The 26,758-nt window shown below is 46.1% G+C and overlaps 1 protein-coding gene and 1 pseudogene across 1 annotated transcript in view; both read right to left on the bottom strand.

Annotated features, from left to right (window-relative positions):
• LOC144767141 (protocadherin gamma-A10-like) overlaps nucleotides 1–26,758 on the bottom strand; it is a 458,767-nt gene that overhangs the window by 173,847 nt on the left and 258,162 nt on the right. The gene's annotated exons all lie outside the window — the stretch shown is intronic.
• LOC144767165 (protocadherin gamma-B4 pseudogene) lies at nucleotides 22,708–25,190 on the bottom strand (annotated as a pseudogene).

The following is a 26,758-nucleotide window of genomic DNA, read 5'->3' as shown; positions in this document are numbered from 1 at the left end:
AACTTGTTGTTACCAGACTCCAGAGCTACTGTGACTTCTAGGAGTAGGGCAGTGGCTGAATGCCATGTTGGTAATTGAAAGAAATTATTGGTGCAATATGCGAATATAGAGCATGGTAACGGGCTACTACCTCCTGGGCCCCTATGGTTTCTACATTTTACGATGACTACCAGCATCAGAGCTAAAACAAATACAAATGAAAGTAATGCCAAAGCGACCACTAAATATATCTCCAAATTGGACTGATTTTCTGACTCTTGTTGGTTTCTTAGCACAGGGAGGTCTTCGTCCATGTTTTCAGCAATCAAAATGTTCATGTTGACAGTAGTTGACAGAGGTGGTTGCCCTCTGTCCTTCACTAAGATGACCATTTTCTGTTTTGGAAAATCTTTCTCCATTAAGGCTCTTGATGTCCTAGAGCTCTTTTGCGCACTTCCAGCACGCGCAGGACTGTTTGCTTCGGTTTGTGGTAAGAAAAGTTCAGCAATTCACCATGTGAAGGAAGTCATAGTATACCTTGACATTCCGGGGAAAAGTGACGCCATGTGAATTTTGCGGGAAACACAGCGCTTTGAAAGTGCCACCCTGCCGGATTAGGGTGCTCTCACGATAGACTTTCACAAAGCGTTGGACTGCAGCGACATCTATTGAGAGAAACTGATCATTGCCTCTAAACTGCAAACTACACCCCAAAGCAACTCGGAACACGTTAATCTAACCGGCAACATAAGAACATATCGTGTAAACCAGTGGTTCCCAAACTTTTTTGACCTGTGGCTCCCTTGAACTAATCGCCAGTTGGCTGTGGCTCCCCACCATATTTTTTACCGGTGGGCGGGATGTAAGCCCGACCTCTGGAGTACTTCCTGTCGTCCTCCTTAAAGTAATTGGGACGCACTGAAGGTATTATAATCATATTTGTAACAAAATAAGAAGATAACAGTTGTTTAATAACAAGTGCCACCATTGCCTACGTACCGTTTGTTCTTGTGCGTGAGTGTCTGTCATTTATTGCAGTATTATACCTCTACTTGTACTTTGTACGCTTTTGTAACTTGCACACATGTCACTTTTTCCTCCTGTAATGTACCTTTTGCTACCTCTTGTATTTTGTTTGCTCACGTTACTGCCTCATGTAACTTAACATTTGCTTTTGTAATTTGGTCACTGGCTGCTCATCACTGCGCACCGGGGTGCCGCGGCGTACACTTTGGGAACCACAGGGTTACAGCCTTCACACGCAATGTTGAACCTGCACTCCTGTCATTACAGTAGACAGGAAATATTGCACTAGCCGCCTGGCGTGTCCGGCTTGCAACAGTGCCAACAGCCCCCTCCTTCAAGAGTGACTTAACGGCATAATCACTGGCGCCATGGAACACCAAACAAAACCCAACCTCTGCATCTCTGTTGTGGGAGACCCACAACAAAGGAAAAATAAGTGACTCTCAGTTTAAATTAAAAAAAAGGAAAATGCTTCTAGAGTGAAAAACAAACAGGATTAATTGAGAAACATCAGAGGCTCCACAAAAGATTCTCGGAAGCAGGGACTCTGACCAGTGGAAAAGGGCAGGATACCTAGATTCTTTTCCGCTTTTTTTCCCCCTGTAGTTTCTTGTTCCCCCTGCTGTTTCGGACAATCTAAGGGCCAGGATACCCTTTGGGTGACAGTTTAGCGCTATATAAAATTCCCTTACATTACACAATGGCACTGATAATCATCTGGTAAAATTTAAGTGAAAAGATTGGTGTTGATCAATGTCATCTTAGGACCTATCAAAGGACGTGCTCACTGCATGCACACAATGAAACACCAGCGAGTGATTAACATGCCCAAACAGCAGGATACAAGAGAGGTAGACATGACACCCCTCCAGTGCCAGAAAACAAGAAAACCCAAAATCATGTACTGGAGAAAGACACCTACTAAGAGATAGACCGTCTCAAGGCTATAGAATACAGAACACATGAGGTTTCAATTACCATGCAAGAGAGTGAGTTAGTGTAGGCATCTTAAGTGAGAAATGGAGAGGCTGACAGCTTCAGACGAATTAATATTGGGGATGTTTAACATTACAGCAGATGAGATAGCCAAAGATGACAACTCCAGTTCTTTGTAAAGTTGCCTAGACTGTCAGTTTTGTGCAACTTTTCTTGCGGGTAAAACATTCAACAAAAATGAGAAAGGGGTGCAAGTGATTCTGCCACCAATTACATTCTTTCCCAGGAGATTTTCTCACATAAAAATAACGTTTGCAGGACTTTTAGTGTTGTATTTTTTGTGTGCGATTTCTCGCACACTCTATGTGTAATTGTCCCCAACAATGTATTGTCTCTAAAGTTGCTAAAAATGTGTTCAAAATCTTCTTAAAGTAGGCAGAAGCAGACTAATGGATAGTTGCCAAATGCTTTCTTTAGAGATGTAACTGACTTTGGTAATCATAGATTTAATAGTGGTAGGCAACCTCAGCCAAGCCTTCCTCTTCACATTTCAAGTTGAGGTAAACATAATACAGTTACTAAAGAGTTTAATGCTGATCCGGTTTCTTTACAGTACTGTTGTTTTTTCCACGTCATGTGGTGCACTGGCATATACATTACATAAAATCTGCAGAGGAGTTATCCGAGTGGGAAGAAACGACTCGAGACGGACGGACTCACACAGTGCATGACCAACACAAACCTTTGATGAGGTGAAATGTCGATGGGGTGCTCTGCTAACAACCTGTGAGAGTAATGCTGAGACTACGCAGCTTAAGTACGACGTGTGCATACGTACACACAGATTCGTAAGGTGGCATTTTACCCCCCCCCCCCGCATGTAGGGCTGCAATTACATGACCCACATCCTGCGTGGTGGCGCGGCGCCCCTGGCTGCTCATCACGGCGCACCGGGGTCAGCCATCACAGTATTTTAAAGTAAACAGAAATGTTACATAATTCACTGAGCATATGCTTTTCAAATGCACTATGCAAACGCCTTAAATATAAAGAAGGAGCAATGTGCTATCATGTTTAGATTTTTGAGTAACCAAATATTTGATGCTGCTATTGCATTTATAATGATCAATCATGCGAAAGAAACACCAGCTTGACTTTAGAATACCGTATAAAGAGTTAGAAACGTGCTGAAGAAAGGCTTTCATACAAAAGAAACAGCTGAGCAGTGTATCCTAGTTGTGTCACGAATGAAGCTTGAGTTGGACTCCGGTTCAATCTGGAACGTTTCTGCAAACCCCTCTCCTCTTACAGATGCCTAAGGAAAACGATTGGCTTGTTGTTTATTGAGGAGTAAGTCTCTCCAATGATTTACAGATTTTCGAAATGATTCAGGGGACACAAAAGGCCACTCTTAACTTCGCCATTTCACCAATATTAGTTCACAATACACATGCAACACAGGCACACTTTTAAATCAGAAGACAGTCACTGCATTAATGTTCATTGCCTGAGTTGAAAAGATCATTTTAATTTTCTTTTTTCAGTTTTGTTATTTAGTTTGCACAACAATAGAGTGTAATGGCAACACTACCTTGAACATTGTGGAGAAGCGTGGCTCAATGGTTAGAGCGGCAGACCCTGATGCAGAGGTCTGGCCTGGGACCAGGGTTCAATTCCCGCCTCGGCGGTTCTTGGAATCAATCTCCCCGGACCTGATAATTCTCGCCTCTGTGCCTAGTCTAATCATGGGTCCCACTCTGTGACTCTGGGCAATAGCTTGCTTAATCTCCACAACGACCCCAGCAGCGCTTGGATGCCTGGCTTCACCTTGGGGGTGCCCAGGAGTGGACATTTCACATGGAAAAGCCAGGAAGGGTTCCACAGCGGTATGAGTGCAGCACCGGGACGCCCCATCGTGTGGGTGGCCGTGCGCTTTAAAAATACAACACATTTACATTTACATTTACTAATACCCACATATATGTGGTAACAAATAGAGTACTTTGAGAACAGCTTCTAGTTTTTCATAGGGCAACTTTACATACAACTCATTAGAAAGCACTGAAACAGACATTAATTGGTTCTTCTTTGAAGATGCAGTTAAATAGACATTATGCGAATCTGCCAGTCGAAAAGCTCTAGCACCATTAACGCTCAAGAAGAGGGGGGTGCAATCAGAACTTAAAATGACATTGATAAGAGCAGTGGTGGCCTTCAACATTTTAAAGAGGTGCATCACTGAGGCTGGAATGGCGCAGTCCCCGATGTGCACACCTTCAAAATCTTCTCTAGATCACAGTCCCTTGGGCTGCGGCTATTGTGCTCCAGATAACAATGGCTGACTAGGAAATGGCTACTCTTAAATATAAGGAGAACCAAAGAATTAGCACAAACAGCCAACTTAGAATATCACCCAAGTGAGAATCCTGTTAAAAACTCCTGTCCTAGAGGGAAAGGACGATTGCACTAGCTGCCACATGTGAGAGAGGGGATCTTGTGCTGCTACTTCTATGCTGTACCTTTTCTGTGTGGGAGCAAAGCTTGCACAGGTGCTGCCCTTTTTGTATGTATCCTGAGGAGGGGAAAGCCTGTTCACTGGAGATTGTCCTGCTGCTGCACTAGTTGTGTCTGGCCTCAGAAGGAAGGGTGTATGCATTGTTTCTGCCCCAGGTGTACCTGTTCTACAAAGAAAAGGTGCCTCCACTACTGGTGCATGATCTTATGAAGATACCAAAGACATATTGAATGCACTTGAACAACATGCCTTATAAAACCAGGTGCAGTTTAACAATATTTGTTGTGTAATACCAAGACTTACAGTCCTGAGGATCAGCCCATAGAGGCACTAATCAAGCGCTGAAGCATGTAGACAAGAAGAAATGTAGGGTACACTGTTCAACCCTCCAGTTTATAATCTTGTGATAGGGAGAGACAACTAAAAATATTCTTAGTTCACCCACACTATTTTAATATAAGACTGATAGTTTAACAAAGGGGAAACAAATGTCACATAAGTCAACATAAGGGACATAACCTCACCCACACTAGGGAAACCATAACTTGGAGACTGTACAACCAGTGAACAGTAGTAATCTCAGCTGCTTCCCAGTGCTTGATGAGGAACTCACTGATGAAGAAGTATACCACACTAGGTAGATGAGGGGTCATTATCCTATGTCAGTAGATGAGTGTTTTGTTATTCCAGAAGAGGTTTGTCTGTTTCTTCCAGGCTTTTTGTACGTCGTATATGATTATCTGTATATGGAAAGTATACAACAGTCCTTTAGCTCCTCTCACTCTCTGTTTACTGTATCAGCTACTTTTTTCACACCTGTCCTTTACGAGTGAGAGAACTATGTCATAGTTCTCTTGCAGCCACGGCCCGTGGAGGGGGTTTCGGTTGGGCGGAGAGGCGGGGCGGGGGAGGGGCAGGGTGGAGGGTGCTAAAAACCGGAGTATGGATAATTGAAGGTAAGTAAACAATTTATTACATAAAACAAATTTCGTGGATCATGGCGGACGTGGCTGCCTAAGAGCTCCCGCCGGCCCGCCGTTTATCCTGGAATTATCCTGGCCCCTGAACCCCGATAAGTGTACCGTGTCCGAGGTGGTCGTGGCGGAGGACACCGGGAATCGTCCGGTGCCGGAGACAACGCGCCGAGACCATCTGCGGCTGTGGGGCGAGTGAGTGCAGCGGGCGGCCTGGTGCCCGCCGAACGAGCCGGGGCCTCAATTTTGGCACCCCTGACCGGAGGACCTGACCCGGAGCCGGCGCTGCCGCTCCCTGGCCGCGTTCCGAGGCTGCCTGCTGTCGGCGGTCCACAGCGGAGTGCCCTGCCCATCCTCATATTGCCAGCGGTGGGGGCCTGGGCCGGTGGGGGGCCTCGGAGGGGCTGCGGCCTACCTGGCCTTGCCGGAGCCGGGGCCTCGAGTTTGGCGACCCCCGCCTGAGGTCACCCACGCTGGTATTGAGACACTCTGCTGCTGCTGTCAACGGCACCCTTCGCCTTCCGGGGGCGCGGCGCCCCCCACCGCTGGCAGACGCATTACCCTCCACTGGGACTGGCGGCGGCGCTCCGCTGCCGGTGAGAGCTGCATCCTCCATTCTTGTTGACTAGTGCTGTGGGGGCTGTTGCGAGGAGCTGTGCCGGAGGGGGACGCTGCAGACATTGGACATTTGACCAGTGATTATCCTCCCAGGGCTTGGCTGGACCTGCAGGTGGTGTGGACGCGGCGAAGGGACCGGAGCGGCAGGGGCGGCCTGGTGGCCCAAGCGCAGCCGGGACCTTGATTTTCGCAGCCTGTGCTGGCCACGATCCGGGGCTGCCTGCTCCTGACGACCTACAGAGGGATCCCCTGCCTTTCCTCACCATATTTGCGGTGGGGCCTGCGACTGGAGGGGGTGTCGGAAGATCAGCGGCCTACCTGGCCTTGGTGAAGCCGGGACCTCTAGTTTGGTGGTCCCCGCCCGGAGTCACCGGCCCGGATCCATTGCCCTGGTGAGTGGACACAGCGGGGCCCACCCGGGAACTGAGGGGTCAAACAGGCGCCTGGCCCTGATAATTGCCCTATCCTGCTCCTGTGGTACCTGGGGCGGCGGTTGGAGAACTTGTGGCTTGAACTAGAGTGGCCCATATCTGCGCCGTGCCAGGAGTGCCGGTGGGCGCGAAGACGACTTCATACACCTTGGCGGGGCGGCATTGCCTGGGGTGTACCCGATCTGTGGGCTGGTGGCGAGGGACTCTCGAGCGGCCTGGTGTGTTCGGGACGCCTCGGCCGGGGCCTAGTTGGTGGACTATCGCGAGAAGCGGCCCTGATACAGGTGCGTGTCACTGCTCTGCCATCTGAGTGGCCGCCATGACGAGGGGCTCGGCCGCCACTAAGGCAGGACCCATTGACAAGTTCACTGGCCATGGTGGAGGAGCCGGGGCGGCTGGTGGGGGCCATCCTGCTGGACCAGACAACGCGGCATTGATGACGGCCATTACACAGTCCCGCGACATGCTGGATGCGAAAATTGGCGCGGTGGGGGCCGATGTGATGCTGCTGCGTCAAGATCTTCGCAATGCAGTCGCCCGCATTACTGAAACTGAGACCAGGGTCACAGCAGTGGAGGGAGATGTTGGTGCCCTTAAGAAGAAGATTGCCGACATGGAACAGACCCAACGGGGCCTGGCGCTTCGTGTGGAGGATGCCGAGGGGCGGGCGAGGCGGAACAACCTGCGCTTCGTTGGCTTTCCGGAGGACTGCGAGAATGGGCCTATGGGCGCTTTTCTGACCCGGTGGCTGGAGAGCTGGCTACCACCGGACTCCCTGTCGCGATGCTTCATAGTGGAGCGTGCCCACCGCGCCCTGACACAGAAGCCACCGGCCGGGGAACGGCCTCGCCCGATCATCGCCAGGCTCCTCAACTTCCACAACAGGGACGTCATTCTCCAGGAAGCGCGGCTAAAGGACACCCTGCTGTATGACAATCATAAAATAATGATATTCCCGGACTATACCAAACTGGTCCACCAACAGAGGCACTCCTTCCTGGATGCCAAGGCCAAGCTGCGTGGCCTGAAAATTCAATACTCGCTGCTCTACCCGGCCCGCCTCCGGGTGATCTTCAACTCCAAGACCCTCTTCTTTGATACGCCGGAGGCCGTCTTCAACTGGACCGATGAGACAGTCAGAATCCGACCTCACGTCCAACCGGGGCTGCACTCTGGATCGTCGCGTGGCTCGTCTCGGGACAGGAGCAACCCGCCTGGCAAAGGGAAACGTCATCGCAAGTCCCGCTCCCGGCGGAGGTCCCTGTCCCGGGACCCCCTTTTGGGGGACACACAGCCTGATACGGATCACTCTGATAGAGGCTTCTGATCGCCCTTCATGGGGACTGTCTGCTGGTTGCCTTCTATATATGACTATATCTGGCAGAGGCTGAGCTGTGGTCGGTGGGACATACATTGGCTGGTGCAGTGCTGACCTCTTCTTGGCGACTGCCGGGGCCTTCATGGTCTGTAACTTTCTTGTGGTGCTTTGCTTATGACTCTACTGTATGTTTGTTGGGGTTCGGGGCACGTACTTTGGGCTGCCTCCTCCTGTTGGGACTGGGGGGTGGTTCTGGGAGTGTGTCTGATTAGTTCGGGGGGGGACTAGTTGGGATCCATTGGTATGGCTGGCTTTGGGCGCTGTGTTTTGGGCCTGAAGTACCGTATACCGCGACAGATACTTCATTGTTCCTTGAGGTATGGGGGTGGGGGTGGGGGGAACTGGGGTGTTTGGTTGCTTGTGGGTTGGGTCGGGATTGGAGGGGTAGTGGGGTTTGGGGCTTCGGGGTTTGTGGGGTTTGGGGTTCTGGTTCTGGGGGTGCACGTGGTCTCTGTGTATTTTGCAACTGTGGGGTCTGGGGCATGGGCCGGGGGTCGGGGAGTGTGGGGCTGGGAGCATTGTGATCATGGTTGATGTTCCTCACTTGGCGCCCAATGGCGCTTCCATGCGTGTTCTTAGCTGGAATGTACGGGGACTATTGGACAAGATTAAACGGGGAGCGGTGCTTCGCTGGGCTAAGAGGGACTTGGCAGATGTGCTCCTTCTTCAAGAGACGCACATGCTAGGTACGAAAGCCCTGAGTTTGCAGCGCTTTGGCTTCCATCAAGTGTTCCATGCCGGATTTACCAGGGGCTCCAGGGGTGTGGCCATTCTTATTCATAGACGGCTGGCATATGTACATGAGCGTCAGTGGCTCGACCCCCAGGGACGTTTTGTCTTTATACGGGGGAAGGTCGGTGTGGAGCCGGTTGTGTTTGGATGTGTGTATGCCCCCCCCCCTTGCAATGGGCCTTAGCTGAACGTTTGTTTGCCTTATGGGCTGAGCTCCCCCGCTCCATGGCTGTGATTGGCGGAGACTGGAATGATGTGATGGATGTGGCTTTGGACCGGCAGAGGAGGCCTGGAGTGGCACTTGTATCCTCCCCTACACGGTTGGGGGCTATGGTTGATGGTCTGGGCTGGGTGGATGTGTGGAGACATCTGCATGCGGAGCGGCGAGAGTACACCTTTGTCTCGGCTGTCCATGGCTCCCTTTCGCGTTTGGATTGTGTGTTTGTCCCGAGGGCTTTCCTTGACAGGGGGAGGGGGGCAGCGATTCGGCCTCGCGGGCTCTCTGATCATTCCCCTGTGGCAGTACAAATTGACTTGTGCAAAGCACGTTCCCCCTTCAGATGGCGCGTGGCATCTGCAGCGCCCTGATTATTCCCAGCATCTGCGTAGCGCGATCGCCCATTATTGGCAAGACAACCTTACCGGAGGGATAGATGCGGTGACAGTCTGGGAGGCTATGAAACCCACCCTGCGGGGCATAGATATTGCTTGGTGTGCGTCTGCTCGCCGGACTCGGCTGGGAGGCATTGCTGCGGCCGCAGAGCGGGTGGAGGAGCTCGAGGCTCGGCACAGCGAGGCACCCGATGATATGGCACTGCGGCTACTCCTGCAGGCGCAACAGTCCTATTCCTCGGTCCTGTTGGACGAGGCTCGTCAGGCGTGGTTGGCCACTCATAGTAGGGTTTACCAGTGGGGCGACAAGTCTTGCACCATGCTCCATAGGCTGTGCCAACAGAACCTACAGCCTCTTACACTGCCGGGCCTTGTTGATGGTGCAGGAGTGGCGATCACGGATCCGGCAACTCTTGCAACGAGTTTTGCGCGCTATTATGGGCACCAGTATGCCTCTCGGGAGACTCTCTCCCCTGCCATTATCGCGGATTATATTGCATCGGTTCCCCCATCTGCTGTCTCTGATGAGGTGCGCGAGGCCCTGGACCTTCCCCTGTCGGCTGAGGAGCTGGGTGACGCACTGGGTCAGTTAAATGTAGGCAAGGCGCCGGGGCCGAGCGGATTCCCCAGCGAATTTTATAAGAAGTTCCATCTGCAGCTCGGGCCGCACTACTTGCGGGCCCTGGAACGGGCGCGAGAGCATGGCCGCCTCCCACCGGACTGGCGTCATGCGAAATAGTGGTGTTTTTGAAGCCAGGTAGGCCCCCTGATCGTCATGACTCTTATCGCCCCATATCCCTCATCAACTTCGAGGCCAAGCTCCTGTCAAAGGCGCTGGCGAACCGCTTACTTCCACATATTTCAGCCCTTGTCCACCCAGATCAGGCGGGTTTTATGCCACGCAGGGCAACGAGACACAATATACGACGGGCGCAGGCCGCGATACAAGCGATTGAGTCTTCGGAGGATCCGGCGGCGCTCCTGCTGGCTGATATTGATAGTGCCTTCGATTCGGTCAGCTGGACCTTTCTTTTTGCTCTGTTGCCGCTGCTGAACCTCGGCCCGATCTTCCTCTCCTATGTCAGGCTGCTCTACACTGAGATCACGGCCTCGGTGCGTATCTCGGGGACGGCGTCGGCTCGTTTTCCAGTGTCCAGAGGCACGCGTCAGGGGTGTCCGCTCTCCCCTTACCTTTTCGCGCTGGCCATGGAGCCGCTGGCCGCCAGGGTGCGCCGCGATGAGCTCTACCGTGGCTTCGTCTGGGGTGCGGATCACTCAGACCGCATAGCTCTATATGCGGATGATGTGCTGTTTTTCATGACTGACCTGCAGCGTACGGGTCCTCGTGTCCTGGAATTGATGCAGGAGTTTGGTCGGGCATCGGGGCTCATACTTAACCCGCGCAAATCGACCATGTGGGTGCTGGGGGGTGCCGCAGTGGCCTGCCCTTGGGCTGCATCCCTTCAGATGGCTGTGGAGGGTGTGAAGTACCTGGGTGTCTTCCTCTCTGCCTCGCCTGCAGTGGCATGGGACCGGAACATCCTGCCGGTATGGGATCGGGTCCAACTGGGCGTCAAGACATGGACGCGCATGCCTCGTAATATCTACGTCCGGTCGGCCATTTTCAAGATGGTGGCTTTGCCCCGTCTATTATATCAACTGCAGAATCATCCCTTCCAGGTTGACCCACAGTGGTTCCGTACTGTTAATTCTGTGCTGGGCCGGTTTCTGTGGGCTGGCGGTGCCGCCAGGGTAGCGCTGCGCACATGCTTCCTCTCTACCTACTGCGGCGGCTTGGCGGCCGCGGATATTTTATCTTACTATCAGGCCTCCCATCTCCTTGTGCTTAACGAGTGGTGGTATGGGGACCGTAGTGATCCGGCTTATGCCCTTGAGCATTCACTGATGGGTGGCGCCTCCCTTCACACCCTGCTGTACTCGGCTAGGCGAAGGCGACTGCTTCCGCAAGTCACCCAAGTGGGCTGGTGGGGTCGGCTTACAGCTGAAACCCCGTTGTGGCGCAATGGCCTGTTACCGGCGCTGGCGTCTCTGTCCGGATTTGACGGCTGGGATGCGATTGGGATCTCGTCCCTAGGTCATGTCCTCTCGGGTACTACCCTAAAGTCCTTTCGGGATCTTAGCTCCGAATTTAGCATGCCCAAGACCCAGTTTTTCCGCTATCTTCAATTTCGCCACGCTCTTACTCCTAGCCTGGTGGGCCTGGAACAGCTCCCTGATTTTAGTCCTATCGAGGCTAAACTGTTTATGGGAGACCTCGGTGACAAGAAGGTCTCGCAGATATATCGCTCTCTGGTCACTCACTGTTCCCCTTCACTCGCGGCGCTGAGGGCCTCTTGGGAGGGTGATGTTGGTCCATTGGATGATGACGACTGGCGTGAGGCCTTGGAATCTCCCCGTGGTGCTGCTATAGCCATCCGCCTTCGCTTCATCCAGTTCAAATACCTCCACCGGGCTTATTATACTAGACACCGCCTATGGCGGGCGGGCCTTATTGCGACTCCGGAATGCCTGAGGTGTGGTTCTGAAGAGGGCACCCTGTTTCATACGGTATGGTCCTGTGAGAGACTGACTCGATTCTGGGCTGGGGTTTGGGACTGCCTGTCAGAGGTGTTGGGTTGGGACCTGCCCCGTACCCCCAGGCTGGGCCTTCTTCATGTTCTGGAGAACGTTGGGGGCAATATTTACAAACGCCATTTGCTGTTGCTGGGGCTGGTGGTGGCGAAGAGAGACCTGGCGCAGGCCTGGAAGAGCGAGCGCGCCCCCCCAATCGGGGCTTGGAGGGCGGGCCTGGACTTCCTCATGGGACTAGAGCAGCCTGTTTTTGAAGCCCGGGGATGTCCCCGCAAACATTACAAAATCTGGAAACGGTGGGCGGATTACCGGGGCCTGCTCCTTGACCCCCCCGTGGACATTGATGATGCATTACAGCTGGATGTGGATCCCACACTCTAGGCTGCTGGCCGGCTCCATCTTTGTAGGTTATCTCATGTTGCTGGACTGTGATCACGTGCACTGGGTTAGGGTGGGATAAGGGGTGGGTAGCTGCGGGCGGGGCTGGTTGGTGTTTTTGGGGTTGGGTGGGTGGGGTTGTTCGCTGTCATTCACTATATAACGCTGGGTTCGATGCTATACTAATGATGTGTCTCTTTCTATCTGTCGTTGACAGTCTCCTCCTGACTGTGGAGGGCTGTGTTGCGCTTTGCTTGAACTCATAATAAAATTGGTTATGAAAAAAATATATATATATTTCGTAGCGCACCCTGCATAGCAAAATGTGATGCAGGGTGTGCTACGAAATTCGCTTTATGTATTAAATTGTTTACTCACCTTCAATTATCCATACTCCGTTTTTTAGCACCCTCCATCCTGCCCCTCCCCCGCCCCGCCTCTCCGCCTCACTGAAACTCCCTCCACGGGCCGTGGCTGTTCTCTTGTTAGGACCACCTGCCCTTTACTTATTCTCATGTTAGCGAATATTGTGCTGCCACTGTCCACGTTATGCATTTTGTATTGTGAAGCTTGGTTTAAAACATTCCACTACACAAAAAAAAAATGATTCTCATTCTCAATGCTTGTTTTATTGCATAATGTGAATGAAAGAGTGAACTCCTACAGAATAAGAAAGCAGGTCTTACCTTTTCTTTTATGTGTTAAACAAGCAGTTTGTTGAATGCACTAGGTGAATTTATAAAACACAGCTGACAAGAAGCACCATGTTATGTATACCATATTCGACAGATTCTGCATTTTAAGCCGACACTGTGTGTGTTGGTGATTTGAACCCTCAATGAGAGTTAAAACAAAACTACAAGCCCCACATTGCAACATGGTGTTTACAGAACAGCCAGAAAAGGCTGATGGCATCATATGCCATAGTGTCACTTTGAAACCTTATGAAAATCAAAATAACATTTAGTTTTTGACTTTCTGCCTTATATTCTTGTAGGCAAAAGGGGGATAAATAGCCCACTGGATGAGAAGAAGATGTATACTTCAAAACGTGAAGATGAGCATCTCACTGATAAAGGTCTACCATTACCCTCCTTTAGAAAAACACAATATTCTAAAAAGACATTATTTAGCAATACAATGCAAACAGAAACAGCTGACAGTGTCTGAAGAGACACTAAGAAGGAACTCCAATGTGTTGGCACCAGTCATCATGGACTCAAGCCCATCTTCGGCCCAGAGGTTGGTGTTATTTAGGTGGGGCGCCTAAAGCCTCGCTGTGATGTAACCTGCCATAAACAGGTGCAGCATATGTTGAGGATGCCTCACCTCAAGCACCGCTAGAGGATAAGAGATCTCCTCAGTGAAGCCCAGTTGGCAAATTCATCGAGGTCAATAAAGACAGAAGAAGTAACTTACAGCAACCACAACACCTGAGTACATTGTGAGGTTTGACTTCATGCCTTGGAGGGAGTACGTTTATGATTAAGAATTTCCGACAAACTATCTGACAACACTGTGTTCACTGTAACTGAGGGTGAGAGAAGGATCTGCCCAATGACTGTCAGTGGAACCATCAGATATTGTTGAATAAAATGTGGTTCCTTAATGAGACTAGTCTGTCCCGATTTCTCCAGCAAGAAGATGTGAGATAAGCCGTACTGATCTGTGCTCTCTTGAACTATGCTAGCCAAGTATCAGGGCAATCAACTTAAGCCATCAAGTAGCCAAGATCAGAGAAATGAATTTAATTTCTAGTTTGTGGAAGATTTTCTAATGGCTGATTTTCTGATACAGTTAGGGCCGTGAAAAATGTTTAAACTAAATTAGTATGAAAAATATTGGGCAAAATCACTTTTTACTACATCCACACAATTTCATTGATTCATGGCATTTCTTGGAGGTCTGCTATACTTTCCTGGTTCTTGTTGGTAAGGCAGGTGAGAACTTGGCCAGTACAAATAATTTGATAATGTTAGAGATGCATTATTTACACAAAATGTTGGAAGTTGTGTCAAAACCCACTTTTGACAATGTTCTAAATAGTTTTTGCGTGAGGGGATGACAGCGTTATAAACTTAAATATTACATATTTACAACTACCTTGCCAAGTAAAGAGAGGTCTATATTGGGTGGGTACTCCTGGAATCAGCATTCCCAAACTTTTTTCTTTAAAGTTTTTATATTCTGATATTTTGTACCAATAAATGAATAAAAAACATTTCAAACAGTAGTAGACTATTGTGGTGCAGTTAGTGAATTCCCTACAAAACCTTATCTCAGTGGCATGAGCAAAGAGGCTCATGCCTTTATAGAGACATTCTGCTTCTGTTTCAGATATTAAACCAACATACGCCACAAGAAGTCCCCATTTTATGTGTGACACATGAATTCAAGCTTGCATTTATTGCTAACAGTACTTTGTATTCTGGGACTCATAGTTTTTGTTTTTATTTTGTATCTGCCAGTCAGTGATTGCTTAGACTCATGACTATGTCTGCATATGCCTCCCATGATATTCCTTCTTGCATTGTTATCACCCACTTCTATTAATTTGGGTCTAAGATCACAGTTGTAATTTTTTGACCCATAGACCACTGCAAGTGATTGCATTTTTTTAATTTCAAATACAGATTACAAATACCTTTTCAAATTCTTCAATGCACTTACTACATCGGGGGAAAATAAATGTAACCATAAATTATTTATGTGATGTTATATGTTACAATGGGATGTAGACATCATGTGTCCTTATGCGGACTACAATTAGCATAAGAGTAAGCCTGGGCGTCCGAATCGGCTACGCCCACGGAGTAGGCGTAGTGGTGCCTCCTACGCATTTTGCGTAGACAGCGTAGCCGGCAACACTACGCCCACTCCGTGTGCGTAGCAGAGTCGGCCGCCAACCGCCTCCCTCCCGCCCTCCCCTACATACATTATTTAAGCAAACTACCCTTAATAAAACAATTTTAAAGCACTTACCGTGTCCGGGGCTCGTCCGGGGCTCCCTCTTGGAATAGCGTCCCGTCATGGATACCAATGCGCATGCGCGGCCGCCCGCGCATGCGCATTGGTATCCATTACGACGCGATTCCAAGAGGGAGCCCCGGACGAGCCCCGGACACGGTAAGTGCTTTAAAATTGTTTTATTAAGGGTATTTTGCTTAAATAATGTATGTAGAGGAGAGCGGGAGGGAGGTGCGTAGTGGGGCTACGCGGAGTGCGGGAGTGGGCGTAGCTTCTCGCCCACTCCGCGTAGCCCCACTACGCCCACTACGCCCAGGGTTACATAAGAGTACAGAAGTATAGCAGCAGTGAAGAGATCAAAAGTTCTCTTCACTTTATTTTGACAGTAGCACAGCCATTTACTTCTTTTAAAATGTTGGCTCTTAAGCACCAGCCATGGTACATGTGTGCACTTTTAACAAAAACAGAAAGCAAATCCGCAGATGATTACCTCCCACTGGTGTCAGTTCATGCAGATTCTACCAATGTGGGCTGCATTTTGATAAAACAGTGTGCCAATGGACAGAATCAATGAGTTTTGAGGCATACATATAGGCCTCTGATCTCACTGGGGTTTAAACTTACGATGCAGAAAAAGTCAAAAGTGTAGGGATTATATAAACCTCCCCTGTAATAATTAACTGCACCTAGTGATCAATTATATAGAAATACCCTGGAGCTGTGGTTCCCAAACTTTTGACTCCTGAGGACCCCCACTGACTCCTGAGGACCCCCACTGAATCACTACTGGAAGCCGGGGACCCCCAAGCAATTTGTACAATTTAAATTTCTTTTTAAAAATGCCTTTTGAAGCAGAGGCAATTTTAAGAGGGAGACAGCCTGGATTGGGTCTATTGGCATGGACATGTATGCATACAGCAGTGTATTATGTAGTGGTACAAGTCTCCTGCTCTCAGCCATAGCAGCACCTCTACATTGTCATTCCAGAGCCTTGGAGTGGTGACCCTTCCTTACAGCAACAGGTTGAATGATTGTGAATTATTAGCATTTTTACCTATTCACAGTTTAAGAAGGTCTAAAATATTATACAATTATGAAGCATTTTATAATAAAGACATACCCCAAGAAGCAACGAAAATTGTGAAAATTCTAACAAGATAGTGTACAAAGCGATGAGTCCAGTGTACAGAGCAAATTCAAGGTCTATATTAGGAGTTCATCATGGAAGTGCAAGAGATGGCAGGAAGGTATCTGTACAGAAGGCATTTTGTTTCAGCGAGATCATGGAACAATGCTATGCCAATTACCATAAACTCCTGTTAGACATAATCTTTAGTCACAGACAGCAGAACAACATTTTACCACCAAGGGATGAGCAGTGCAGTTAAGGCATATTTCAGAGAGGCTTCGCGTGGCACCTGACATGACCCTCTCCTGTTAGGATGCCCACTGCCCCGTCCCATGCCAACAACAAACTGTGCCTTTCTGCCCTCTGTTCCACTCGTGTTCCCTAGTTTTTTGTGCCTTTCTGCCCTCTGTGCCACTCGCTTTCCCCTCATTTTTTGTGCCCTTCTGCCCTCTGTTCCACTCGCTTTTCCCTCGTTTTTTGTGACTTTCTGCCCTCTGTGCCACTCGTTTTTCCCTCGTTTTTTGTGCCTTTCTGCCCTCTGTTCCACTCGTTCTTTGTGCCTTTCTGCCCTCTGTTCCACTCGTTTTTTGTGCCTTTCTGTCCTCTGTGACACTCATTTTTCCCTCGTTTGTTGTTCCTTTCTGCCCTCTGTGCCCCTCGTTTTTGTGCCTTTCTGACCTCTGTTCCACTCGTTTTTTTGTGCCCTTCTGCCTTCTGTGCCACTCGTTTCCCCTCATTTGTTGTGCCGTTCTGCCCTCTGTTCCAATCGTTTTTTTGTGCCTTGCCTTCTGTGTCACTCATTTTTTCCTTGTTTTTGAGCCCCTTTTGCCTTCTGTTCCACTTGTTTCCCCAGCGGCTGTGCCCCCTGCTGCCCCGCCCCCCTGACTGCCCACTCGCTGCCCCAGCCTCCCGATTGTATTGTTGTGATCTCGCCGCCCCTGCGCCAAAATTCACAGCTCTTGTGTGCTGTGAGGACGCATGGGCGTTTCATTCTTTACTACGATGACAGGCACGCGAGTCCTGCTGACCCCCTGGGAATGTCTCACGGACCCCTGAGGGTCCGCGGACCACAGTTTGGGAAACGCTGCTCTGGAGGACTGCCCAAAAGCAGAAACGTCAGCAATACCATGCAAACGCAAAGGGTAAATACTCGACCTGCACATCAAAATCCCTTTCCTACACATGTACCACTTGATGTCTGAACACCTGAGGATCGGCATTTCTAAGGCTCTAGAAACCAGCCAGTTGTATATGGTTTTTATGGGGCATCAGTAAGGAATGCCTCCTATGGAATAGGTAGAGATAAATGAGCAGATAATCCAACATTGGAAATGAAAGCATACTCACTATTCTGCTTTTATTTCAAATGTATGTTTATAAAGATTCAGTGATCAATTGTTCAATTGCTGTTGTTAAAAAAAAATTAGTGGTGATTATTGGGACTTCATTTTATGGGCATCAAATACAGCTTCATATTTAAAAAAAAAAATGTGTGCGTATAGCACAAGGTGAGGCTATTTAGTAGCCTCAATTACAGTGCTCTTCCGAAAACTTACATTGAGGGAATAAACACAACAATGAAAACAGCAAGATCCGTTCGAAAATAATATCACTCTAAGATATCTCTGGTCCTTACAATGCCAGTTGACCCAACATTATAGTAAAAGTTATAAATATTGAGGGAGGATTGTGGTGTCAAAATACCCCACGTATACCATGGTATTAGCAATGTTAATAGTGAATATACTCTAAGACTTATTTGCATTTGTCTTTCATTATCTCCTACTTTACCACTCAGTATTGACTTTGAACTTTTAGGTTAATATGGAATGTAGAAAAATTACATAAGGTAAAAGAAATAAGAATATATAGCGAATTTATACTGATGTCTTGCAAGGTGAAATAACAGTAAACAGTCAGACATGAGTAAATTGTGCACTATGCAAATGAAAAACACAGTTTGCTTTAAGTATTCGTTTAAATAGTAACAAAAGAACAGAACAAACATTGATGAAGATTAGATTTATAAACACATTTTCACCTCCTTTTTAACCCCTTCCATGCTCATGACGGAAAGGTTCCATCATGAGCTACGGTTGAGCTGTGCTCATGACGGAACCGTTCCGTCATGACCACGCCCGTTTCTATTAGGGCCCAGCACCGGAGGGGGAAACGCGGTCGCACTGAAAAGGTTAAAAACTGGGCATTCCCTGTAATTTAATTTGCTAGTTCTAATGGCACTTTAGAGAGAAGGACATAATGCATGGCCTTCTTGGATATATTAAAAAAGACCACTCAGCATAACTAAAAAAACAGCTCAATATTACAAGCACACAACTCACCTTCTTTTGTACAATTATGGACAGTGAGATATTCATATTTCAACCACTCATTAATGGCATAGATTTTAATATTATATAAAATAGTCATTACTCAGTCTGATATTAAAAAGCAGATGTGATTGCAGCCCCCATACAAATTAGTATTGACAACTGCAAATAATTCTCTATCACTATTTATTGACAGCACAAAAAACAAATCTATTTGTAAAATGTCTTTGTAGACAGTCAAACTACTTAGCTGTTGAACTATCTATTGCCTGCTAATGTAACCAAGTCCTTCAACTGCACAGTGGAGCACTGATGTACTCAGGAATGACAGTTTATAAGCTCTCTTCACAACATCACCACGGCTGTTTGAACAAAGACCTTCCTGCAATACAAGTATCATAATGAAAACATAAAATGAGCCACATATTCCTACTTGAGGGCCATCTAACATGTTTTCACTTATATTTGTAAATTGCAGTATACTCAATCCCATACCCTTTGGCAAATAGAAACAAACATCCAAGCATCACTCACATTGGTAAGCTTTCTTGGCTTATCTCCATATCTATCCATATATTTTTTTTATATCACAGACACAAGAGATAACTTTGGTGAATGTGTATAATTTCGCATTCCAAATCAGTCTGCCAATCAAGCTTTCAGATGATCAATAATGAATATATGTATTGGTGTAAATTGTAAACAATGTCTCAAACTGCTAACCCTAAGCTAAAAATAGGTAAATTAGGTACCATAGAAGTAAAGAGAAAATACACACTATTAAGAACATCAGAATTGTTTAGGCTTTTATGGTAGCAAGAGTAGATGTGATTAATGTTACATATGGGGTAAGTTATATTACCATTAGGAGATGCTATAATTCAATTATGCAATAGCACTGAAGGATAATACCACAGACAATACAATTAAGAGCAAAGAGACAATCTTACCACCACCCAATGTATAGTACAATTAAATATGCAAGTTGTGTCACATGCTCCATCAATGTTTTTATCCCTGTATTGAGGTGTATTGACATTATACCACACCCACTTTGAAAGGCATTCAAGATGTATAAATAGGCAATTGTAAACGTGTATACAGTGCCGGTGTTGTCAGATCTTCACCATACCTCAGCCCCATATTAATTACATTGCCCCTCACTGAACGTCTTGAACAGTTACCTGCTTTGCTCTTCCATTAGTTACTATTGCCCGAGAAAGGTATCTTTGATTGTCCTGATTTTTTAAATTCGTGTTGCTCTTGTCATAATCGTCTTTTTCATAATTAATATTGTATTCCTAACTTTTCTGTTTCCCTACTTTGTCCTTTCAACGTCATTGATTATCTCTTGCCTCATTCATAATTCCTTGTCTACTTTTGCCTCTAGGTCTTTAAGTTTAATTGGTCCACGATTTACAAACGTTTTACTGCACTCTGCCCTTCCTCTCATCCTTGACTATGTATTTCCATATCATGTATACGACTCTTGATCCTATCTACAACAGTTTCCTCGTTGTAGTTGCTAATTGTCATAAACCTTCATTTGTCTACAACCTTTTCCACATCTTTCTCTCTTTCTATTCATGCCACTTTTTCTGGTGTTTCATAAACAGTAGCAGGAGAAACCTTCCATTTCCGACTAATGCTAATGCATGTGAATTATTTACAAACGGCGACCTCTGGCAAGGAATTCAAAATTCTACTGTAGTGGGAAGGATTTAACTTCAATATCAACAAAATATCTCCTGGCTCTACAAACATTGAAGTAAGTTCTGTCATCAGGAGCAGTCCGATAGCCTCACACTGGCCAATGCAGCCAAAATATTATTCCACAGATGTGTTTTTATGTTGCAAAATACTATATTTTTAATATTTTCCATTAGCATTGGTCACGTTTAGTGTTTTCAAATAGGATGTTTTACTCAACACTAGTCATTCCTTTTTATGCATGCTGCTGCCCTCGGTCTGTCATAAATACCTATGTTCTCTTTAATAAACCTCTATAAATCTCTGCTTTCCTACTTCTGTAACCATATATTGTTGACTCTTCACGATTCGACTGTCAATTCCAGAAACACATTAACATATCAGTTTTGCTCTGCTGATCTTTTATTTATCCAAACTTCGCATTCATAGTCAGTGTGACAAAGATCTCTTACAACATGCCACAAAGTTCTGAAAAGATGAATAGGACAATGGTACACCAAATAGATCTCAGAGATACGTATAGCGACAAGAGCAGTGGAAGTCGTTGGTTACAAGTAGAAGGTACTGCCATGGTGGAAATGAAAGCTTTGATTAGATATAAATTTGACACATGTTTATTTGGTCATTAGATTATAATGACGATTGAAAAGAACAAACAAACATTGCTCAAATAATAAAAAGAAATAGCAAAACAAATAGAAGCCATTAGATATCACACCCACTTTCAAAATGAACTTCCAATCCAAGGCAAAGCCACCCTCCAAAATATGAAAATCCTGTTTGGGCCCTCAATAGTGATTGAATCTTACATGGAGCACATTAAGACTATGTAGAACACCTTTAGAGTACATTGGGTCAATACCAGCCAACATGGTCAACACAGTTTACTGCTTGGTTGTGACACGTGGTGGTTGGAAATTAGGAGCTCTTGTTGACATTAGGTTGGAAGTGATTGGGGTTCTTTATCTCTAATCACAGTTGGGGGAAGGACCTCCATTTGTAAAATGCTCCTAACAAACATTGGGTTTTCCCCGAGAATCTGTTGGAGCCCTGGTGTGCCTGCCCTTCATGTGTGGCAGTACTGCCCTACCCCGTAGTGAACTCCACTAAAATCATACTGGTTTCCGCCTTCTTCAGGCAAAGACTGCATCCTCAGTCCTAATGCTGCTAATTGCGCTCCACAAAGCAGGCTTTGAGGTGTCGATATCCGATCACAGAAGTTGTAGGGACAGTGGTGTGTAGGGCTAGAGCTTAGGAGGGGTTGAATGCCAATCAGATGTTCAACTGGGGAAATATAACGTTTTTGTTTCCTAATAGGAATAATTTTGGCTGAGTTAAATACATTTCTTAATGACCTTTATTCCAGAATATCAATTACTAGGGAATACATTATGATTAGATATACATTTGGATGCCTTTATGAATCTTCTGCAATGCTCCTTTGTTTCGTGATTTAAAGAGGCCCAAGGGGAAAGGAAAAGGAAGGAGACTTGTGAAGGTGACTGCACAGCTGCTAACCAGACAGCTGCAATTCTCTTCATTGAATGTAATTGCTGGGTAGTATTATTGTGACTCTAGTGTGTGTCTATTTTATAAATGTGAAGATATCCTTACTGTGCAGGTGTTTGGGATACAAATGGCGGGTCAATCAGTTTGGAGCTGGAACACATGCTGCTAATGCAAACTGTATTATGACTAACGACTGATGTTGCTTTATGTCACATCATCTTCTTTTTGTACATTTTAAAAATGTTTACATACATTTTGTAGCAAATACCATATTCTACATTTAAATACAGTATTGTCCCCTGTGGTGCCAAGGCCTCTAGTGAACATAAACTTACATTTCCACATGAGTAAAAAGACAGTTATTAAGACAAACAGATTTGTGTCATCCAACAATACCTCCAAACCCTGTATGTTGCAATACACACCTGTTGGCTATCAGCATATTCTACTTTGGTTACCATGCTCACATCTTGCATCTTTTGAGCTACCAGTAAATAACAGACAATTCATCGCAAAGAGGATGACCTTTCAGATATCAAAATTATAGCAAGTTAAGAGTTGTTTCATTACATGAAAACTATTATACTATCAGTAAACTCACTGGAAACAATTACTAAAACAATAACATTATTACAAAGTATAGAGCATGACGTTATTCACAAAATGCACCAGCCAAATTCACTGAACATGGCAGTGTATGACTCACTATGCACAATAACATTTAAGTGTAGCACTGCAGGTGAGGCCAGAATTTGCTATTATTAGCATTAAACAAAACCAAACGAAAGTGAGCTGTTGCGAGTGGTACTCCATATTTGAATAAACAAATTGAATAACTGTTAACAAAGTATAAATAAGAGCAAAACATTTCTTATTCACAGAACAATAACACTAGGTAAGAATGTTAAAGTTCTTCAAACTCTTGTAAACATGTCTTACCTGGGTCAGGTTTTCAGTGCCAGTACTTTCTCCAATAGACTCGTTTCCTTGTACCAACTCATTTGCAGAAAATAGAATACCTGTTGGAACCTCTTGACTGAGTTTAAGAAAACTGAACTCATTTTTCACCGAATCCAGAGCAACAGCAACCTCATAGGAGTAGGGCAGTGGCAGAGACCCATTTTGGTAATTGGATGAGAAATTTTGATCACCCGGTGAATAAAGGCCAGGTCTCAGAGCATCCAAGCCCATTTGTGTCCTGGGTTGTCTACATTTAAAGATCACCACTAACATTAAAGTGAAAATGAACAAAAATGAAATCAAGGCTAAAGCGACGGCTAAATAGACCTTTAAATCAGATTCGGTTTCCATGTCAATTGGTTCGCTACTTAGCTCTGGAAGTACTTCCTGCATGTTTTCTGCAAGCACCATGGTTAGAGTAACTGTGGCCGACATACATGGCTGCCCGTTGTCCTTCACAAGAATGACCAATTTCTGCTTGAGAAGATCTTTCTCCATGAGGATTCTTGAAGTTCTGATTTCTCCATTGTGGAGGCCAATTTTGAAAAATGATGTATCTGGTACCTGAATCAGATGGTAGGAAAGCCATGAATTGTGTCCAGAATCAGCATCCACAGCCACCACCTTCGTGATCAAATAACCTTGATCAGAGGAAGGAGGGACCATCTCGAATAGCAGAGAACTATCTGGGCCGAGTGCGGGATAAAGGATCTCAGGCGGGTTGTCATTCTCATCCACAATAAATACCCGCACAGTGACATTGCTGCTGAGAGGAGGAGAGCCAGAATCCTGAGCCTTGACCTGGAAGTGAAACTCCCTGAGCTGTTCAAAGTCATATGAGCGCTGCGCATAGATCACACCTGTATGGGAGTTGATGGAGATGTGGGATGACAGTGGGACTTCTTCCATCTGATTAATAATTGAATAGGTAAGAAAAGAATTTTGGTCCAGGTCTATATCAGATGCATAAACACGGTAAACAGAAGCACCTGGCGGATTGTTCTCTTTCACATATACCTGGTAGAAAGGTTTGCCAAAAACTGGAGGGTTATCGTTCATGTCAGATATTTGTAACCGAAGAATTTTGCTAGCACTAAGGGGACTCGACCCTTTGTCTGTGGCTATAACAGTGATATTATACTCTGGGACAGTTTCTCTATCTAGGCTAGAAGTCGTGATGAGTTTATAAAACTGCCCAGATGTTGAGATCAACTTAAAAGGCAGACTTCCTTCAATATGACAAGCAACGTACCCATTAATCCCTGAATCTTCGTCATGCACATTTATTAGCGCTACCACCGTGCCAGGAGCTGCGTCCTCAGGAACTGGGCTGGTGACCGAAGTAAAAGTTACCTCTGGAGCGTTGTCATTTTCATCAGTAACCTCTATCAGCACCCTACAATGAGCAACCAGTCCCCCGCCATCTTTTGCTTCCACCACCATCTTATAAGCATGTTTATTCTCAAAATCGAGCAAATTCTTAATTATTATTTCTCCAGTGTCTTCATCTAGACTGAATGTATTTTGGGCATTGTCAGAGATGCTGCTGAAGGAGTAGGTGATCTTGGAATTTGAACCTTCATCGTCATCTGTGGCTTTCACCTGAAGCACCATTGAGTTAATTGCTGCCCCTTCACTAACTCTCTCTTTGTAGACCTCGTGACTGAACACTGGGAAATTGTCATTGCCATCAAGAACATTAATATTTATATCTACGGTGCTCGACCTAGTTGGATCGCCCCCGTCATAAGCGGTCAAAACCAAGTGATGGTGACTCTGGGTTTCACGGTCTAGCGCATTCTTCAGCACTAACTCTGCATGTTTGAAACCATCACTACTTTCTCTCTCTTCCAAGACAAAATGTGAGTTTGAGCTTAGCTTGTATCCTTGCAGGGCATTAACGCCAATGTCAGGATCTCGGGCATTGCCAAGGACAATGCGCGCTCCCGGCAACGTGAACTCAACTATTTCTAAATCAACTGCATTCTTCAAAAAACTCGGGGTGTTGTCATTAATATCCCGGATGAGGACTTCAACGTGGAAAACGTTAAGCGGATTCTCAACAATTGTATCGAAGCTGATGGAACATATCGGCAATTCCCCGCACATTTCCTCCCGGTCTATTCTTCTGTTTACCTGAATGTTCCCCGTTTCTCCATTTATTGTAAAATATCGGTTTCCAGCGGCAGAGGCTATACGCAATTTACTGTCAGACAGTTTGTTCACATTTAATCCTAAATCCTTTGCTATGTTTCCTACTATTGAACCTTGCTTCATTTCTTCAGCTATGGAATATTCTATCTGCCCAGACACAGTCTCGCAGAGCCACAAAAACAACAAACAAGCCAGTACTTGCCTTCTGCATCTCAGCTCAGCTTTGCCGGGCTGGGTTCCCATTGTGACTGTAGGCTGCGTCTCGGTTGTTTGTGTGTTTTTTGATACTCTTTTCCACAATCACAGAGACACGCGTCCTCGGGCAATAAATGCACATCCACCACTGGGTTATTCCGGCAAAATAAGCAAGTTTAAAAAACGCAAGTTTGCTTGTGCAGTCTGCTTCGGAAAAATATCCTCCGTTCAGAGTTCGTCTGCTGTTCCGAATGACCTGCAGAAAGCCTGAAGCAGGCTCCTATGATCTACGGCTTCGACTGCCGCTGAACATCAGACAACAGCGGCATCATGTGGCCTGGCTCTGAATTGCAACTGAATTGTATAGCGGTCTCACAAGTTACGCAAAATATCTCAACACACTTTATTTAATAAGAAATGGAAATTAAATGTACCTGTAAATATAGCCCACATTCAAAAATTTTAAATATGCAGGACCTCACCAAAACTCACAAAAACACCGTCTTCTTGTTTTATTAGTTCCTGTACACAAAATAAATAAATAATTAAAAATGTTTTTCGCATGAGGCCGATTGTAAGGAACCGGTTAATGTGCATACGATGCAATGCTTGTCACCCAACGCAATAGACATAAGAGTAGGCAGGTGAGCATATAAATATGAATACATTGTAATATGCACGTATTCGTTGAAATGTCATTCACCCGAATGCAGGCTATTATAAACAATCCCAATCCAATATATGATGTTGCCTCTTGTTGTCCATCTAAAGAAGTGCGGGAGGTTCCAGTGGACTTGCAACTCATTATCTTTCTACAGTTTATTCTGAACCCCCACACGACCTATAGTATCTTACTTTTACACCCATGATACAAAATATAGCTCAGAGGTCCTTGAAACAATGAAAATAAATCTACAAAGCATAAGAGAGCAAGAAGTGGGCACAGGAACCCTAATGGAATTGCATGTTCGCTATCAAAAAGTATATTTTTCAGACACAAAAATTAAAAAGAAATCGAAATTAAAGAAACAAGTTTTTAAGTTGACAGAAACATAACCCTTTATGTTGACAAGTATAATAAATGTGCAATATTAATTTGTTCAATCAATTCACAAATTGCAATCCAGTTACAATACAAATTACAAATTCAAATATGGTACATGGAAACAAAGCACAGTCCTCCCCCCCCTCCACCCACTCAAGGAGCCCTCCGTGAACCCATCAACACTCAACAAAAACCGACCAATCGCCCTCCTACTGTATCCATCCAAAGTCCTAGTGAAACTCATCAACAGATGCCTCGCTAACACCTGAATGTCACACATACCATTTTCAGACACCAACGACATCTGCATGATCTGGACAGCAGAGACACAGCTGCCTTCATCCTCCTGGACCTCTCCACAGCTTTCAACATGGCTTCCCAGCTCATCCTCATCTGAAGCCTGCACAAGATTGAAAACCAAGGACCTGCTCTCGTCTGACTACTCCTTCCTATCTGGGAGGACAAATCCAGGAAGCAGGGCCTCCTACTCTTCGGACGCTGCAACCTCATTGGTGGAGTACTACAAGGATCATCGATCAACCCTACCATCTTCAATGTATACTTGATTCCACTAGCAAGCATCATCCA

This window comes from Lissotriton helveticus, chromosome 7, assembly GCF_964261635.1.
Source record: "Lissotriton helveticus chromosome 7, aLisHel1.1, whole genome shotgun sequence".
NCBI classification, from domain to species: domain Eukaryota; kingdom Metazoa; phylum Chordata; class Amphibia; order Caudata; family Salamandridae; genus Lissotriton; species Lissotriton helveticus.
The sequence above is the reverse complement of the archived record's forward strand: the minus strand, read 5'-3'. Positions and strand labels throughout refer to the sequence as shown.